This window comes from Oncorhynchus nerka, unplaced genomic scaffold, assembly GCF_034236695.1.
Source record: "Oncorhynchus nerka isolate Pitt River unplaced genomic scaffold, Oner_Uvic_2.0 unplaced_scaffold_3881, whole genome shotgun sequence".
NCBI lineage: Eukaryota > Metazoa > Chordata > Actinopteri > Salmoniformes > Salmonidae > Oncorhynchus > Oncorhynchus nerka.
In genome coordinates, this window is record NW_027037416.1 from 1,131 (window position 1) to 7,327 (window position 6,197).

The 6,197-nt window shown below is 42.7% G+C and overlaps 1 long non-coding RNA gene across 1 annotated transcript; it reads left to right on the forward strand.

Moving 5' to 3' along the window:
• Positions 1-1,166: 1,166 nt before the first annotated feature.
• LOC135566642 (uncharacterized) lies at positions 1,167-5,731 on the forward strand. Its single transcript, XR_010462147.1, has 3 exons — positions 1,167-1,200; positions 3,299-3,501; positions 5,646-5,731. It is a non-coding gene; the product is annotated as an uncharacterized LOC135566642 (long non-coding RNA).
• The last annotated feature ends 466 nt before the right edge of the window (positions 5,732-6,197 follow it).

The following is a 6,197-nucleotide window of genomic DNA, read 5'->3' on the forward strand; positions in this document are numbered from 1 at the left end:
AATGTTGTTGCTGTGTTAGAATGTTGTTGCTGTGTTAGAATGTTGTTGCTGTGTTAGAATGTTGTTGCTGTGTTAGAATGTTGTTGCTGTGTTAGAATGTTGTTGCTGTGTTAGAATGTTGTTGCTGTGTTAGAATGTTGTTGAGGTGTTAGAATGTTGTTGCGGTGTTAGAATGTTGTGTTAGAATGTTGTGTTGCTGTGTTAGAATGTTGTTGCTGTGTTAGAATGTTGTTGCTGTGTTAGAATGTTGTGTTGCTGTGTTAGAATGTTGTGTTGCTGTGTTAGAATGTTGTGTTGCTATGTTAGAATGTTGTGTTGTTAGAATGTTGTGTTGCTGTGTTAGAATGTTGTGTTGCTGTGTTAGAATGTTGTTGCTGTGTTAGAATGTTGTGTTGCTGTGTTAGAATGTTGTGTTGTTAGAATGTTGTGTTGCTGTGTTAGAATGTTGTGTTGCTGTGTTAGAATGTTGTGTTGCTGTGTTAGAATGTTGTGTTGTTAGAATGTTGTGTTGCTGTGTTAGAATGTTGTTGCTGTGTTAGAATGTTGTTGCGGTGTTAGAATGTTGTGTTAGAATGTTGTGTTGCTGTGTTAGAATGTTGTTGCTGTGTTAGAATGTTGTGTTGCTGTGTTAGAATGTTGTGTTGCTGTGTTAGAATGTTGTGTTGCTATGTTAGAATGTTGTGTTGTTAGAATGTTGTGTTGCTATGTTAGAATGTTGTGTTGTTAGAATGTTGTGTTGCTGTGTTAGAATGTTGTGTTGCTGTGTTAGAATGTTGTGTTGTTAGAATGTTGTGTTGCTGTGTTAGAATGTTGTGTTGCTGTGTTAGAATGTTGTGTTGTTACAATGTTGTGTTATGATGTTACAATGTTGTGTTGTTGTGTAGACCCACAGGGAGTTGGTGCGTCTGTCGGAGGGCGTCGGGTTCAGAGTTCACATACTAGACAAGGCCTCCATGGCAGCCAGGAAATACGTTCCCAGCTCTCACAAGAAATCCGGTACAAAGACAATATTCAAATGATCTGTAAAATGCGCTGGGACCTGTTTACTAATGAGACCTAAGACCAGCACAACAGCCCTCACTCATTTTCTATTTGTTTTGTCCCCCCCCTCTCTCTCTCCTCTCTCTCTGTCTAGATATTCTGATCAGTACCCCAATAGACTGGTGTCCTCCTGAAGCAGGATGCTATAGACCTCAGCAGGTCAGCTCCCTCTGTGTCTGTCGGCTTTATGTTGGTTGAGGGCTATTGTAATAGGTTTTGTTTGTCAATACTGTGTGTGTTAAACGCATCCACACATATTATTAACTATACCCGTGGAGACCAGAAGTCAAAACATTTGACCAACTGGGTTCACAAGGTCAAATAATATTTCTAAGTTGTTTAGGGTTAAGGTTAGAATTAGGGTTAGGAGCTAAGGTTAGAATTAGGGTTATGTTTTGTGGTTAGGGGAAATAGGATTTAGAATGGGACAGGATTGTATGTCCCCATAAGGTTAGTTTGGGCTGGGCGATATGACCAAAATATATCACTGTTTAAAAAAAATGTTAGTCCTAAAAGTCCTTAATGTGCTTTGAGTAATGACCCCCAGGGTGGCAACAATCATTCTACGTGATTTCAATGGGTCTTTCTCCTTTCTGTTTTATACTGTTCAATTCAAACCAAAAACATTTTCATACATTTCTGTGTTTCATTCATTTCCACATTGCCGTAAGACTGGCCACAAATACTAGGCCTTATTTATAACCAAATGTTGCAATTGATTTAGAGCATAAAACACTGATGAACCGTTGGAACCATGGCAATAGAAGGATTATTCTAATTCTATAGTTAGAATATAAATAATGGTGGGCACTTTGAATACAGTGTTGTTTGACATGACAACGAATGAAAAATGCCAGGGAGGAATTATTGTGACAGGGTAGGAACCAAAGTGTTGATAAGTGTTTCTTAGGGGACCCTATAATCTTTGGCTACATTTAAATGTTTCTTCATGTAGCCGACATATTAATGCTATAACTATTCCTCTTGATTTAGAAGATATTTTTTTCCCGCAAACTTGCTAAGAACTTTGCAGATGTAAGAAACAAACTAATAGTGTAATTACGGAACGCTAGTGGATTTATATTAAGAAGCAAAGTGAAAACAACATTGTCGCACGTGCTACGTAGAACCCCGCAGTGGTGGTGTCATAATACCCATAAAACCTAGTGGTCAAACAGGGAAATGGTTCCTTTGTTTTTCCACCATTCATTTTGTATTTATTTTTTAGAAACACTTAAATTAAGGGCTGTGTTTCATGTAGTCGCGACGTTTTGATGACCGTATCTCTCTCTTTGACAAGGTGACTTTTATCAATACATTCGGCTCTATTTACTTTCGGATTCTAAAATGCTAATTTGCATCAAAGTAGACATTATGCAAGACTACAAATCCCTGCAAGCTCCTGCACGTCATCTCTATCTGGCACCTTTGCTAACAGGTATTGTCAATTTAAAACTTGCACAAGTTTTCGCAGAATTGTCCATTTTTTAAGAAATGTAGCCAATTTGATTCATTACTACATAGCTAACATTAGATAGTTAATCCAGACATTCTTACCTTTGCCTCGATTCGGCCAGATCATGGTGGCATTTGTAGTTCTTTATATTAGCCACATTAGCAGCTAATTGCAGTTTCATTTTTGGCGAGTTAATACAGGCGAAAAAGTCTCCTTTGTAAAACTACGAGAAACATATCCCTTATTTTAAGTGTTTCTAAAATAAAAATGTATTGTGAAAAAACAATGGAACCATTTCCCTGTTTGACCACTCAGGCTTTGTGGGGATTATGACTCATACTGTGGTACTCGATTGACCATGCAGACTGAACACAAGTGTCTCTGGGCAAGTAACATCAAAATGCGCTCCTTGGTGACAGGGGGCGTGGCTAGAAAGTGGCATGGCGAGAGACCACCCAAGTAGCCAAGTCAACTATAAAACGGACGTTACACACAGCGTATCACATTTAACAAACCAAACGTTCAAATATCGTTATAGAAGGTAAAGTAAAAACCCAAACCGGTCCCTGCATCAATATCTGTATAGTAAAAAATATGGTATACCGCCCCCAAGTCTAGCTACAGCCAATCAGCCATCACAACCTGCTGGCTCTGAAAGCTGTGTTTAAGACAAGACATTTACAGACATTTACAGCCCTAAGGTTAGTTATACAAGACTGTTGTTGGGTCTGGATATGTTGGTCAAGGGCTGTCAGTAGCAGGGTTTGTTAATACTGTGTGTGTGTGTGTGTGTGTGTTCAGTGTGGAATGGTTGGTGGTGGATGAGAGCGATAAGCTGTTTGAGGATGGTCGTAGTGGCTTCAGAGAGCAGCCAGCAGCAGTGTTCCAGGCGTGTTCCCTCCGCGGGTCAGACGAGCGCTCTACAGTGCTACCTGTGCTCCAGACGTGGAACAGTGGTGTCGCCTCAACCTCGACAACCTGGTCTCTGTCAACATTGGACACAGGTACTCCACTACCCACAGTCCCCTGTTCTACAATACTCCACTACCCACAGTCCCCTGTTCTACTATACTCCACTACCCACAGTCTCCTGTTCTACGATACTACACTACCCACAGTCCCCTGTTCTACTATACTACACTACCCACAGTCCCCTGTTCTACTATACTACACTACCCACAGTCCCCTGTTCTACTATACTACACTACCCACAGTCCCCTGTTCTACTATACTACACTACCCACAGTCCCCTGTTCTACTATACTACACTACCCACAGTCCCCTGTTCTACTATACTACACTACCCACAGTCCCCTGTTCTACAATACTACACTACCCACAGTCCCCTGTTATACAATACTACACTACCCACAGTCCCCTGTTCTAGTATACTACACTACCCACAGTCCCCTGTTCTACTATACTACACTACCCACAGTCCCCTGTTCTACTATACTACACTACCCACAGTCCCCTCTTCTACTATACTACACTACCCACAGTCCCCTGTTCTACTATACTACACTACCCACAGTCCCCTGTTCTACTATACTACACTACCCACAGTCCCCTGTTCTACTATACTACACTACCCACAGTCCCCTGTTCTACAATACTACACTACCCACAGTCCCCTGTTATACAATACTACACTACCCACAGTCCCCTGTTCTAGTATACTACACTACCCACAGTCCCCTGTTCTACTACACTACCCACAGTCCCCTGTTCTACTACACTACCCACAGTCCCCTGTTCTACAATACTACACTACCCACAGTCCCCTGTTCTACTATACTATACTACCCACAGTCCCCTGTTCTACTATACTACACTACCCACAGTCCCCTGTTCTACTATACTACACTACCCACAGTCCCCTGTTCTACTATACTACACTACCCACAGTCCCCTGTTCTACTATACTACACTACCCACAGTCCCCTGTTCTACTATACTACACTACCCACAGTCCCCTGTTCTACTATACTACACTACCCACAGTCCCCTGTTCTACTATACTACACTACCCACAGTCCCCTGTTCTACTATACTACACTACCCACAGTCCCTGTTCTACTATACTACACTACCCACAGTCCCCTGTTCTACTATACTACACTCACCACAGTCCCCTGTTCTACTATACTACACTACCCACAGTCCCCTGTTCTACAATACTACACTACCCACAGTCCCCTGTTCTACAATACTACACTACCCACAGTCCCCTGTTCTAGTATACTACACTACCCACAGTCCCCTGTTCTACTACACTACCTACAGTCCCCTGTTCTACTACACTACCCACAGTCCCCTGTTCTACTACACTACCCACAGTCCCCTGTTCTACTACACTACCCACAGTCCCCTGTTCTACTACACTACCCACAGTCCCCTGTTCTACTACACTACCCACAGTCCCCTGTTCTACAATACTACACTACCCACAGTCCCCTGTTCTACTATACTATACTACCCACAGTCCCCTGTTCTACTATACTACACTACCCACAGTCCCCTGTTCTACTATACTACACTACCCACAGTCCCCTGTTCTACTATGCTACACTACCCACAGTCCCCTGTTCTACAATGCTACACTACCCACAGTCCCCTGTTCTACAATACTACACTACCCACAGTCCCCTGTTCTAGTATACTACACTACCCACAGTCCCCTGTTCTAGTATACTACACTACCCACAGTCCCTTGTTCTAGTATACTACACTACCCACAGTCCCCTGTTCTAGTATACTACACTACCCACAGTCCCCTGTTCTACTACACTACCCACAGTCCCCTGTTCTACTATACTACACTACCCACAGTCCCCTGTTCTACTATACTACACTACCCACAGTCCCCTGTTCTACTATACTACACTACCCACAGTCCCCTGTTCTACTATACTACACTACCCACAGTCCCCTGTTCTAGTACACTACACTACCCACAGTCCCCTGTTCTACTATACTACACTACCCACAGTCCCCTGTTCTACTATACTACACTACCCACAGTCCCCTGTTCTACTATACTACACTACCCACAGTCCCCTGTTCTACTATACTACACTACCCGTAACTGCCCTCTCTAACTGTATCCCCTCTAAAAGAGTTTCAAAACGATTGTGTGTGTTCTCAGGAACTCTGCAGTAGAGACAGTAGAACAGGAGCTGCTGTTTGTTGGAACGGAGAACGGGAAGTTACTGGCCGTGAGGGACATCATCAAAAAGGTACCTTCCCAAATACATCTAATCAAATGTTATTAGTCGAATGCAACAGGTGTAGTAGACCTCACAGGTGTAGTAGACCTCACAGGTGTAGTAGACCTCACAGGTGTAGTAGACCTCACAGGTGTAGTAGACCTCACAGGTGTAGTAGACCTTACAGTGAAATGCCGAATACAACAGGTGTAGTAGACCTTACAGTGAAATGCTGAATACAACAGGTGTAGTAGACCTCACAGTGAAATGCTGAATACAACAGGTGCAGTAGACCTTATGAAATGCTGAATACAACAGGTGTAGTAGACCTCACAGTGAAATACTGAATACAACAGGGTAGTAGACCCCACAGTGAAATGCTGAATACAACAGGTGTAGTAGACCTTACAGTGAAATGCTGAATACAACAGGTGTAGTAGACCTCACAGTGAAATGCTGAATACAACAGGTGTAGTAGACCTCACAGTGAA